This window comes from Ascaphus truei, chromosome 4 (assembly GCF_040206685.1).
Source record: "Ascaphus truei isolate aAscTru1 chromosome 4, aAscTru1.hap1, whole genome shotgun sequence".
Classification (NCBI taxonomy): domain Eukaryota; kingdom Metazoa; phylum Chordata; class Amphibia; order Anura; family Ascaphidae; genus Ascaphus; species Ascaphus truei.
Window position 1 is genome coordinate 372,725,894 of NC_134486.1, and position 13,510 is coordinate 372,739,403.

Here is a 13,510-nt window from a genome sequence, read left to right on the forward strand (position 1 = left end):
TTATCATGGTTGGGACAATCTCTGTACTGTTCATTGTGCTGGTTAGCACTAGGTACTAGTCCCTTGCCCTATTAGGGTATGTTATCATTGCTCACCATCATTTTGGAGTGTTCCTCACGGAAGAATTATTACAATATTATTGGGACTCTTATGCTTTGATGCACCGGTTACCCACTTTCTACATAAGTGAACAGGGTATACATTATATACAAGACATACTGTAGCATGCACAATTAGAGATAATATATATTATAGGCATATGTACTGTAACAGTTACAGACCAGATTAAAATGTTAGACAGCCTTAGTTTTGAAAGAACTTAAACTGGTGGTGGATGTGAGAGTCTCTGGTAGTCAAAAGCAATTTGCGAATTTTAAAATAATTTAAGAATATTGTATAGTTATACTATCATTAACTAGGATACAAACTGAAAAGCTTTTCTTTATTGCCCACTTTTGTAATATGATTTTTTTTATTAATATTGAAGCAAATCAGAATAATGTTGATATCTTCCCCTTTGCAATTTGTTGAATAATAGCTAATTATCAATGTTCCATAAATAAGAGCCATAGGATCAGGTTCACTGAGCTCTTACAAGGGTGCTTCATTCTGTGTCAATGGCAGTTAAGACGGGATCGAGGTCTGATACCCCTTATTGGAGATTAGTGTCCTGGCCTCAGTGGGATGAAAATAAGAATTACACTCCACAGTTGTAGCCAACACTTTTGCAACCCATGTCGCTCTGCAGTGAAACGCGCCAACCGAGTGTGAGAAGGTGGCAGGGCTATTGTTCTATTTCACCTATGGGAGCACTGCACAACACAGGCAGCAATAAGATCGGCTTCATCTCTATCTCTAAACATAGCAGCATACTTTATGAATAATGTAGAATAGATTTTAGTGTCAATCCGTCATATGCAATCTTGTAATAAATGGTTTGTTAAAAAACAGTGACACGTGCATGTCTTAAGGTAATTTTGTCTCATTAAGTAGGTCAATGAAAAATAATAATGATGTTGAAAGTGAGTGAGAATGTAGCATACCATTAATTATAAGGTAATAAATAATTCCAAAAGGATTAGAAGGTCACGGATTATTAAATCATACATACAGTACACGAGGAAACAAAAATTAACTTCAGTTTGTGAAATGGTAACTTGTTAATAACACTTGACTTTTGAAGGCACGGTAACAAAGCATGAAGCACTTGACTATTTGATAAAAAGGAATATTGGCGCTCTGGTCAGAAATACTACTGTATATAGTTTCTGTTTATCACTGAATCAACTGGGGGTGAGTGGGGCAGAATCTAAATGCAATATGACTCGCTCTGCTGCTGTTATTTCCTTCTCTCTTTTAAAAAAAAAAGTTTTTTTTAACATACACAGAGATAGGTGAAAAATTATTTTTGAATTGTGTATTACTATATTACACCTCGGAATGAGAAGACAAAACGTAATTGTCGCATGAGACTTGTTTGTGATCTTTAAGCGTACAGTATGTTACTCCTACTGAAATATGTCAATTGTTCTCTTAGTACTGAAATAACACTAAGGCACAAGGAAACATTGTGGTTTTGAAAAGCCAGTAAAAAAACAATGTTTCATGTATTAAGTCCTTCAGGCTCTACAATGTATGTTTTCTGCTAACTAGTTGAAATGCTCTTCTAGCATCTAAGGTGGAAGATTAATACTGCTTAATAAACACATGGGCTTTTTTTTTTTTTCATTTTAATTACAGCATTTCACACTGGAAAACACACCGTATGTCAAACTCCTGATCTAAGCTGAAAAACAGAGCATTGGTGGTGGTGTCATTTTCTAATGTTGCAGTAAAGATGGGTTGAGTGCTTTAAATGTTATCTGTGTATTGAACATTCTGTTTTTACCTTGTTTCCCTTACTCATTCAACATGATCCACAGCGTATTGGGCTAGATTGTACTGCAGTTTACAATTAAGATATAAAAAGAGGGTCCCCCTCTCTGTGTGTATCCTATGTCCCCAAATTCTGCACTAATAATCACAAACTTGAAAGAAAACAAAAAGTGATAATACCGTGCACCAGATAGTGACAATTTTGTGATAAAAATGTGACATAATGATATTCAAATGTGAATTCTGTGCTAATAGTGTATTTGCACAGACAATTCCGTGAATGTTATACATTTACTGTATATAAAATGTAAACAATAAAACACAAGCCTGATTTTATCTAATAACGTATAAGTCCTCCTTTGTTTAATATGAAGATAAATTGATATCAATGTAAGAGCTGACTTATATTGTGTGTTTTGTTGCATTTTGTATTTTGTATATATTCTTTTTCCTTTACATATTTATTATATGATATGTCACTATACATCAAGCATGCGGCCCACAACGAGTATCTGGGCGGCCCAGCCAGTGTGTCCCGGTTACGGCGGCGATGAGGAGGATGCGGCAGCTGGTAAGTATTCTCTGTGTGAGTGAATGCTGCCAGGGGATTGGATGAAGGGCCGCACGGGTTTGAATGAAGGAGGCGGGGCTTAGAATGCCGGCCGGGATGCAGGGGATTGGTCGCAGGTAGGTCAGAGGAAGCCGGGGGCGGGGCTTCCACTTTGTGCAGAGCACACGGTGAGTGTGTCTCTGCCTTCCCGCTCCTGGCTACTTTGCCTGCTGCGTGGTGTCCCTCGCCGGGCGGGCAGCCACAGGGACCCGGGGCAGAGGTGCTCACCCCCTTTGCTGCCCCCCCCTTGCAGCCTTGGCGCTCCCTTTGCCCCCGGTCTGCATGGTGCGGGAGATGGGCGTGGGTGTGGGCAGTGGTCATGCGCGATCGCTGACAGGCAGTGGGTGCAGCGGGAAGCTCAAATAGCAGGCCTTTCCTCTGTCCCCCGCCACCCCCCCCCCTCCAGTCACTCACATCCGTCACTGTACTCCACTTTGTGTGTGTGTGGGGGTGTGTGTGGGGGGGGGGAGTGGGGTGTGTGTGTGTGGTTTGTGTGTGGGGGGGGGGTGGGGGGTGTGTGTGGGGGGGGGGGTGGGTGGTGTGGGGTGGTGTGTGGTGTTGGGGTATGTGTGGTGGGGTGGTGTGTGTGTGGGGGGGGTTTGGGGGTGTGTGTGGGGGTGTGTGTGGGGTGTGTGTGTGTGTGTGTGTGTGTGTGTGGGGGGGGGGGGGGGCGTGTGTGGGGGGGAGTGTGTGTGTGGGGGGGGAGTGTGTGTGTGTGTGTGTGGGTGTGTGTGTGGGGTGGGCGTGTGTGGGGGGAGTGTGTGTGTGGGGGGAGTGTGTGTGTGTGGGGGGAGTGTGTGTGTGGGGGGAGTGTGTGTGTGGGGGGAGTGTGTGTGTGGGGTGGGAGTGTGTGTGGGGGTGAGTGTGTGTGTGGGGGGAGTGTGTGTGTGTGGGGGGGGAGTGTGTGTGTGTGTGTGTGGGGGGGAGTGTGTGTGTGTGGGGGGGAGTGTGTGTGTGTGGGGGGAGTGTGTGTGTGTGTGGGGGGGGGGAGTGTGTGTGTGTGTGTGGGGGGGGAGTGTGTGTGTGTGTGGGGGAGTGTGTGTGTGTGTGTGTGTGGGGGGGAGTGTGTGTGGGGGGGGAGTGTGTGTGTTGTGGGGGGGAGTGTGTGTGTGTGTGGGAGGGGGAGTGTGTGTGGGGAGGGAGTGTGTGTGTGGGGGGGGGGGGGAGTGTGTGTGTGGGGGGGGAGTGTGTGTGCGTGGGGGGGGGGCAGTGTGTGTGTGTGGGGGGGAGTGTGTGTGTGGGGTGTGTGTGTGTGGGGGGGGGGAGAGTGTGTATCTGTTGCTGTGTGTGTGTGTGTGTGTGTGTGTGTGTGTGTGTGTGTGTGTGTGTGTGTGTGTGTGTGTGTGTGTGTGTGTGTGTGTGTGTGTATCAGTGGCTGTGTGTGTGTGTGTGTGTCTTTGCAGGCCAGCAGTGACTGTGTGGGTGTCTGTGTGTTGTCAGTGTCTTTGTTGGTCTGTCTGTGTGAGTGTCTGTAGGTCAGTGGCTGTGTGCGTCTGTGCAGGTCAGAGAGAGAATGGAGGTGGGGGGGGAGAATGGAGGGGGGGGAGAGAGATGGGTGGGGAGGGCGATGAGTGGGGAGAGAGAGAAGAGGGGATTGAGCGAATGGGGGTGGGGAGGAAAGGGAGAGAGAATAGGGGGAGACAATGGGAGAGGGTGAGAGAAAATGGGGGGAAAGTAGAGAGAGAATGAGGGACAGGGCCGCCAACAGGCCCGGTGAGTCAGGCAACCACCCTCTCTCTCTCTCCCCCACCCTCTCTCTCTCCCACCCTCTCACCCTCTCCCACCCTCTCACCCTCTCTCTCCCTCTCCCACCCTCTCACCCTCTCCCACCCTCTCTCTCCCACCCTCTCTCTCCCACACACTCTCTCAATCTCTCTCTCTCCCACCCTCTCTCTTTCCCATCCTCTCTCTCTCTCCCACCCTCTCTCTCTGCCACACTCTCTCTCTCCCACCCTCTCTCCCACCCTCTCTCTCCCACCCTCTCTCTCCCACCTCTCTCTCCCACCTCTCTCTCCCACCCTCTCTCTCCCACCTTCTCTCTCCCACCTTCTCTCTCCCACCCTCTTTCCCATCCTCTCCCTCTTCCACCCTCTCTCTCCCACCCTCTCTCTCCCACACCGCCTCTCTCTCTCTCTCTCTCTCTCTCTCTCATCCTCTCTCTCTCTTCCACCCTCTCCCATCCTCTCTCTTCCACCCTCTCTCACCCTCTCCCACCCTCTCTCTCCCACCCTCTCTCTCTCTCCCACCCTCTCTCTCCCTCTCCCACCCTCTCTCTCCCACCCTCTCTCTCTCTTCCACCCTCTCTCTATCGTCCACCCTCTCTCACCCTCTCCCATCCTCTCTCTCTCTTCCACACTCTCTCAACCTCTCCCACCCATCCTCTCACCCTCTCTCACCCTCTCCCACACGCTCTCTCTCCCACCCTCTCTCTCCCATCCTCTCTTTACCTTCCTCTCTCTCTCTCCCACCCTCTCTCTCTCTCCCACCATCTCTCTGTCTGTCACCCTCACCCACTCTCTCTCTGTTTTATCTTAACTGCACTATACCTACACCGAAATAACCTATTCTGCTTTCTTCCATATCTGACTCTCATGTTTCACACGGGAGACATCGGAAGACAGGTAGGGAACACCTCCCCTCCAGTATAGTACCTTGAGGGACTGCGGATCAGGTAAGATCCCAGGCGGGATTGCTGCTTTGGAAATTGTTAAGAGGGGGCATACTGATACTGGTTAATGGGTTCAGAAATCATTCACGTCTGGCTTTTTTTTGGGGGGTTCGGTTAGTGAGGTCAACACACACACACACACACACACACACACACACACACACACACACTGTACTTTTCAAAATAAACCTACGTTTCTATGAAAATTTAAACTTTTGTTTTTTTGCGGCCCACATAAACTTAAACCTTGCGGCCCACATAAACTTAAACCTTGTTTATTTGGCCCGTGTTAGCCTTTGAGTTTGACATGCTTGCTATACATGGTTTATATGTTTTTACAATGACTGTATGGATGCACTGGGCATTTAAATCAGGGATAAATATATTCATGTGATAGGACTAGCAATTAGAGCATATACACTACACATGTGTTAAGCTAGTATACACATATTTGATTGGTTCTTTAAGCTAGTATACACATACAGTTGTGTACAAAAGAAATTCTATGGCTTTACATATCAGGACACGATAACAATCATCTGTTCCTTAGCAGGTCTTAAAATTAGGTAAATACAACCTCAGATGAACAACAACACATGACATATTCCACCATGTCATGATTTATTTAATAAAAATAAAGCCAACATGGAGAAGCTATGTGTGAAAAACTAAGTACACCCATACTGCTTCCATAGGAATTAAGATGCTAAGTAGCAGACAGGTGCTGCTAAACAAATGCCCTTTATTAATTGATCATCAGCAAGTGTGACCACCTCTATAAAAGCTGAAGTTTTAGCAGTTTGCTGGTCTCGAGCTTTCAGGTGTGTGTTAACACAATGCCAAGGAGGAAAGATATTAGCAATGATCTTAGAGAAGCAATTGTTGCTGCCCATCAATCTGGGAAGGGTTATAAGGCCATTTCCAAACAATTTAAAGTCCATCATTCTACAGCGAGAAAGATTATTCAAAAGTGGAAACATTCAAGACAGTTGCCAATCTTCCCAGGAGTGGACGTTCCAGAAAATTCACCCCAAGGTCAGACCGTGCAATGCTCAGAGAAATTGCAAAAACAATCAAGAGTTACATCTCAGACTCTACAGGCCTCAGTTAGCATGTTAAATGTTAAAGTTCATGACAATACAATTAGACAAAGACTGAACAAGTATGGTTTGTTTGGAAGGGTTGCCAGGAGAAAGCCTCTTTTCTCTAAAAAGAACACGGCAGCACGGCTAAGGTTTGCAAACTTGCATCTGAACAAACCACAAGACTTCTGGAACAATGTCCTTTGGACAGACAAGACCAAAGTGGAGATGTTTGGCCATAATGCACAGCACCACATTTGGCAAAAACCAAACAGAGCATATCAGCACAAACACCTCATACCAACTGTCAAGCACGGTGGTGGAGGGGTGATGATGTGGGCTTGTTTTGCAGCCACAGGACCTGGGAACCTTGCAGTCATTGAGTCAACCATGAACTCCTCTGTATACCAAAGTATTCTATAGTCAAATGTGAGGAAATCTGTCCGACAGCTAAAGCTTGGCCGAAATTGTGTCATGCAACAGGACAATGATCCCAAGCACACCAGCAAATCTACAACAGAATGGCTAAAAAAGAAAAGAATCAAGGTGTTGCAATGACCCAGTCAAAGTCCAGACCTCAACCCGATTGAAATGCTGTGGCAGGACTTTAAGAGAGCTTTGCATAAACAAATGCCCACAAATCTCAATGAACTGAAGCAACGTTGTAAAGAAGAGTGGGCCAAAATTCCTCCACAACGATGTGAGAGACTGATAAAGTCATACAAAAAATGATTACTTCAAGTTATTGCTGCTAAAGGTGGTTCTACAAGCTATTGAATCATAAGGTGTACTTAGTTGACTTCTCCATTTTGGCTTTATTTTTGTTAAATAAATCATAACACGGTGTATGTAATATGTCAAGTGTTGTTATTCATCTGAGGTTATATTTACCTCATTTTAAGACCTGCTAAGGAACAGACGATTGTTATTTTGTCCTGATATGTAAAACCAAAGAATTCAAAGAAGGTGTACTTTCTTTTTCACACCACTGTATTTGATTGGTTCTTGTTGATACAGATATGCAGTAAGCGTACCCAGAATCTATCCCCTGAAGAAATCCGTATATCCGAGGAAACGCGTAGGGTCACACGTGCTGTTGATGTCAAGGCGTTTTTATGTGCGGTTCACCTACATTGAAATACCAGGGATTTCCGCTGTATCATTGAATTCGCTCCCTGCCCGGAAGTAAAGACATCAGAAGTTTGTTCCTGGAGGAAGGATCTGTCGGCTGCTGTCATTTCAAGTTTCTGCTGGATGGAGGCTCGTGACGGACAGTCAGACGCTCGAAGGAGTGGAGCAGAGGAACGGAGTTCCAGCGATCGGATTGCGGCATGAGTATTTGTCTCATAAAATACCTATATACTATTTCTGTTTGTGAGTTTTAATTTGTGAGCGTTGGAATTTATTAAATTCATATTTTAGAAATAATGCACTAGGATCGGGCGCTTTTTCTTTTTCTTATGCAGGTATATAAATGTATAAATCAATAAGGGGTCTTAAACACACACATAAGTGATCAAATATATTCAATAGAACCTATGTTGTGACAACTGAGAATCTGCTGCTCTTTAGATAGGATGGCTCAACATCCTGGAGTACTAGTAAAAGAAAAACAGCGCACAACTCTCATGGTGTAGTAAATAAAATAAAATGTGCTAATATGCAGCAGGTAAGTTATGGAAGTACATCAGTGAAATTCAGACAAGCGTAACATGTTATGGACATGTTATCACAGTGGCAATACAGCTGATCCCTGCACCGAGCGATGGTTCCTATGAGCTGCGACCGGGTTGATGGTAATCAGCGTCCTCTCAATGGGCAGTCTGTTCCTGATGTCCGTCCACGCCCAAACGGCGAATCTTGCGTCTCGAGCGCAATGTAGGGCTGCTTCCACACTGACGGCCAAAGCCGATTATACTTGCTGAGTTCCGGCGGCAGCTAGTGACGTCACCGGTCACGTCACTGAATTGTGACAACCCAGTGAACAGTCAAAAGATAGATAGCTGCAAACATATACAGAAGTAATGCTTCCCTAATTTGTGTGTCATCCTTGTGCAGGGGCCATGCTAATCTTCTCTGAATCGTTCCAATTTTAGTATATGTGCTGCCGAAGGAATAGTGCAACCATTGCAAACTTGGGACTCCAGACACACTGTTACTGCTGTATATGTTTGCGGCTATCTATCTTTTGACTGTTCGCCAGGTAGTCGCAATTTAGTGACGTGAGCAGTGACGTCATCAGTTGCCGCCTGAACTCAGCAGGTGTAATCGGCTTTTGGCCGTCAGTGTGGGCCCATCCCTACATTGCGCTCGAGATTAGCACATTATATTTTATTTACTACGCTTTAAAGCTTATGGTTCTAAAGTTGATTTTAGCTTTCCAATGTGCCTACAATTTTAAAAATTAATATCTGGTCGGTACTGTTAAAAGTTTGATTTAAGTTATTACTCATGTTATCGTTGTGACCATTTGCCAACATTAAGTTACATTGTGACTTGTGTGGGATGACAGATGTATCCTGCGTCACTGTGTTCAGCCAAAAATGTCATGCAGGCACAAAAAACTTTTCTTTTAGTCAGAGGTTAAAACATTTTGTAAATAGTTTTTACTTTGCATTATTAGTGCTACATCGTATCAAATTGCATTGAGACATATATATATATATATATATATATATAATTGTGTTCACATTTTCATTTCACAGTCTACTGGACCAAATTCAGTCATGGTTTTACAAGCTTGTTTAATATAACACACAAAATGATATTTAAAAAATGGCAGTGTAATATCATTTTAAATTACATTGTTAAATATTGTGCATGAATCCAATAATTGGATGAACGAGCTAGCGCAGCCAGCGAAGTGAAGATTTCAACTAGACTTTGTGACCTCTCTAGTTGTGTGTTTGTGTTTTTGTTTGTGTGTTCTCTCTCCACAGGCGGTGGTGGGCCATCCGGATCGCGGACAGGCAGGTAGGCCGCAAGCCTTTCTCTCTCGCCCTCTGCAGGTTCCTTCTTCGCCTGGTGGGAGTAAGGGGGTGGGGGTGTCTCCTTACCGCTTCGCTGCCGGCTGGTGATCTTTGGTTCCTCTGGAGCTGTCTCGGATCCCGTCTCCGCTGCACTGGGAGTCACCACGGCCGTGGGACTTCTACGCGCCTCAGGCCGCACCAGCGCTCGCTGTCGGGGGATGTCCGGACTCGTCTGCTCCCTCTCTCGGGTAAGTGGACCGCCATCTTTATTAAAGCTGGGGTGGTTCGCCGGTAGGGGCATCGCCACCGATGATAGGCCATCTCCTTCCTCCGAAGACGACTTTGCCGGTTCCTCCGCTAGGGAGTCACCTGGGTCTTTTGCCGCACCGCCAGTGGGTATTGGTACGAAACGGGCCCACTCCGGTACCTCCATTGCGGTCGCGCTCTTCTCTGCCGGGACATCTCTTGGTTCTTTGGTTGGCTGGGCCTCGGTTCCCACCTCAGTGCTGATACAGGGAACCAGGGCAGCCTTATTCGTCACCTCCGCCACCTCCGTTAGGGTTCCTGGTGAGGCACTTCGATAGAACGTGCCACATTGAGGGCATCGTGCGGTCGTGCTTGGGGCCGGTCCGGGTGTCTTGCAGTGTACGCACAGGTACCGGAGATACTCTCGGCCATCAACCTCCACCACCAGGAAGCCTCCTGGAAACTGAAAGGGTGTCATGTTTAATTCAGACATCTTTTTCGCGGGGGTTGAACAGTTCAGTTCTTTAGCTCCTTGCTCTTCAATGGTTTGGCAAAAGTGAAGTTCCTCGCTCTCACTTCGTGTCCCTCCTTTCTCTGGAGAGGACAATTCTGATTGGCTCTTGCAGTGCCCCCTCCCTCTGGTGGAAACAAGAGGAAGGGCACTCTCGCTCAGCGTGACGTGGCTTCTTCTGTCGGCCAGTCACTGCACAGGTGGGTGTATGTTTGGCTTTCGCGCCACTCCGCTCCTTCTGCAGGGGATCTGGGTTTGGCGCCAAACCCCTGCACATCTCTCGCCACATTTCTCTTGCAGCTTGCTTGCACGCGGCACGTGCACGATCCAGGCTTGGCGGGAGTCGCCATTTTGAAACGGCTGCTAGCTGCTGGGCCGTGAATGACGCTGCTGTCGCCATCTTTAACTCCTTCATGCTCCGCAGAGCACATGTATTGGCGGCCACCATCTTTAGTGAGCCCTCTAAATGTACAATATCGCTATTCTCAGAGTCTAGTGTGTAACTCGTTCCTAGACACTGACTGCTCTCTGACTGCTCACTGACTGCTTTTACCCACTGATATGATGTATGGCATACCCCAGGCTAGGCAGAACTCTTTCTTGGTACACCGCACTCGCTGACGGTTCCTGCAAGTACTCTGTGGTGTTTTTTATGTGGGTGCTGGCTAGTGTACCGGGCATCTCCCTAAGTACGGGCGTCTCCTACTTTTGGCCACACAGTGCAGACCCTGGGCCATGGTCCCTGGACTAGTTTACAGGCTAACCCCCCCAGTTGCCTCACACTATCTGCCTCAAGGGACTAGAACCTCAAGGGAATAGCCACACACCCTTCTTACAACATCCGCTTAGGGCACCCAGGGCGTACTGTGCGAGAGGAGATACTCTCCTGACTATCCCTGATGTGCAATTGCGCCCTACTTTCTACAGCACTTGCATGGAAGATGTACCTAACACTTCCAGCTCTGCTTCGATGTAAACCCGTCCTGTTTGATCTCAGCAGCTCGCCTCCAAATGTAACCCATAGCCCCTCCCCCCCCCCCCCGGTCGCAGATCGGACCCCTAGGGTGTACTGTGGTCTGGCTACATATGTCTGGGTGGTGCATACCTGCTGGCAACAGGAGGGCCTGAGTCTCCCGCGATGGTATGGGGGACAACAGGGACAGGTTTCTGGGGTTCTTGCCTTCATCTCTTAGTGGTTATACAGCGTCTCCATCTCTGGCAAGCCCTATCAGGGTAGGGTGAAATCCTTCCAGAGAACCCCTCGATGGGGCGAGAGATATCAGTCTCACTCAAGTCTTTTATAAAAGTAGCAACACTTCCTTTATTGTACACAGCAGCACTGTTTCTCCAGACTGTACCCCTTCAGGATGGTCTGGGGGCTCTCAGTTGTTCCCTGCCACCACCCCAAGTCACAGGCACTCAGGGTGGGTCCAACTCTTCCCTCACCCCCTATGCGGAGTGAGGGGCACTGGTCCACCACAGCTCTATAAGCTCTACTCAGGGCTGGCCTGAGCTCCTCCAAATGTGATGCATGACTCTCCAACTCTCAGCTCTCCTGAAACACACTCTCTCCTCTGGACCCAGGACAGAACTTCACTACTGTCACTGACAGGAACAGGCAAGACTAACTTTAGACAGCCCTGCCCCTCATGATGTCAGCAGACCCCTCCCCTGTGTCTCTTGTCTTAGACACAGAGTCAGGTGGCCTACCTTCACCATTCAAGGCAGGGCTTGAGGTGGGGGAAACCCATGATAACTACTGGCAGCCTGCCCTTAGCATGGCTTATACCAGTAGGAGGATAGATATATATCCCAATTTCTTACCAGGGCTACATAGAAATTAAGGGTATATGCTGAACACCAGTTACTGGTGCTCCTGATCTAGGAAAAATATGTGAATAATCCAGTAAAGCGATTAATCAAGGCACTTCGGATTTTTAACAAATATAAACTTTATTATGCCATGAGTACACACTTTGATCAAAACATGATTCAAGCCTGCCAAACTCACCCAGGTAGACTCCATTTAGCAGGTACCTACACTGTATATCTGTAATTTTTTATTGTCCTGTGGACTAAACTTTGCGTGATGTGAAAATGCCCTGAAGGGGTTAAATAAATGAAGTATATGCTTTTGTGACTAAGTGAAATTAAAAGCTGGCCAAAGTCAGTATCAGAGTTCCCTTATAATAAAGGTAAGCTGTGGGGGCACAAATACGCTAATTTGAAATATTAAAACTTACACATATCTCTTCTTTCTGTCAGAAATAAACACTCACCTGCACTTCAGTGGATAAAGATGTGTATTAGCACAGAAAACTAGCCTACTAGGAGTAGGACTCCTACCCTGACGAAGCGTAATCCCTTAAGCGAAACGGACTGTCAGTTTTAGATGACGTCACTCTTTTGACGTCGGTGGTGGCAACCCGCTGTTTCAGGAGCTCCGGTGTACCGAATACATGGACACACACACTGCTGAACTGGTTGTATAAAGCGCTGATTTATATATACCTTCTTTACACCTTCATTCCCCCTGAATTTATATAATGATAAGCTTTATGAATGCCTCATGTACACATCTTATGCTATATTGATATAACTCTCTGACTTGTACCCCGTTGCAATGTCTGATGGGCTGGAGCAGTAAGATCAAACATACTGTAGGGATCAAGATGTTCATAGGGTTTGTTGCTATATGTATACACCAGCAGACCAGCCTTTACACTGTGTTTTCTCTAGATGGATGTGTAACATACGTCACTGAAATATGACTGCACATTTTGTTGCCAACTGCCTAATGCAAGCAGACACCTTAATAGCATGTGTACAGTATATGTTCTGGGTAATGCTGCAATATATATGCCTTGCTGCACTGTGTTAACCCTGTGATTACTGGGTGTAGCCATCTACACACTGACAAGTGTGATTTAAGGTAATCAGCGCATTTTCTACTTTATCAGTAGGAGCTCCATCTGAGGCACCTTACGTATATGCTTTCTGGACATATTCCTATACATCATATCACACACATTCAGGGATTCCTTCTCCCCTGTATGTCAGGTGCCCCTAGTGGGCTTTAGAGGAGCCTTATACCCTCGGGAATATCGGGATAGCACCACCTCATTTTAATATTTTCACACATTTACCCTATACAGTACCTCCACGTGTATATTCCCTATTATATGCCAATAAACTTTTGACACTTTAGGCTACTAGCTTGGGGGGTTTATATTTTGTCCCACCTAATGTTGTCCCCATAGAGTGCAATTGTGGGTTTCTTTTCTAGCTTGGATTCTCATCGTGACTAGTTTTCTGTGCTTATGTATATTTATTCCCTATGCCCCATGGGTTTTTATGTTATTAGAAGTAATTATGGAGAGCGATAAGCATTTCTCCTGTTTGTACTGATAAAGATGTGTAGACTGAAAATGAGGTGTATAATACCTGTATGTTAATTGGAGAATTGGTAAGGAGCTCTATCCTGAAGGGAGGAGTCAAACATCACCAAGGAACTGTTTAGTAAAACAGAAACCAGGCGAACCAAAATCT

The 13,510-nt window shown here is 46.3% G+C and overlaps 1 non-coding gene across 1 annotated transcript; it reads right to left on the bottom strand.

The window, feature by feature from the left end:
• Window positions 1-8,248: 8,248 nt before the first annotated feature.
• Window positions 8,249-8,357, bottom strand: LOC142494084 (U6 spliceosomal RNA). Its single transcript, XR_012801320.1, has one exon. It is a non-coding gene; the product is annotated as a U6 spliceosomal RNA (small nuclear RNA).
• Window positions 8,358-13,510: the final 5,153 nt, after the last annotated feature.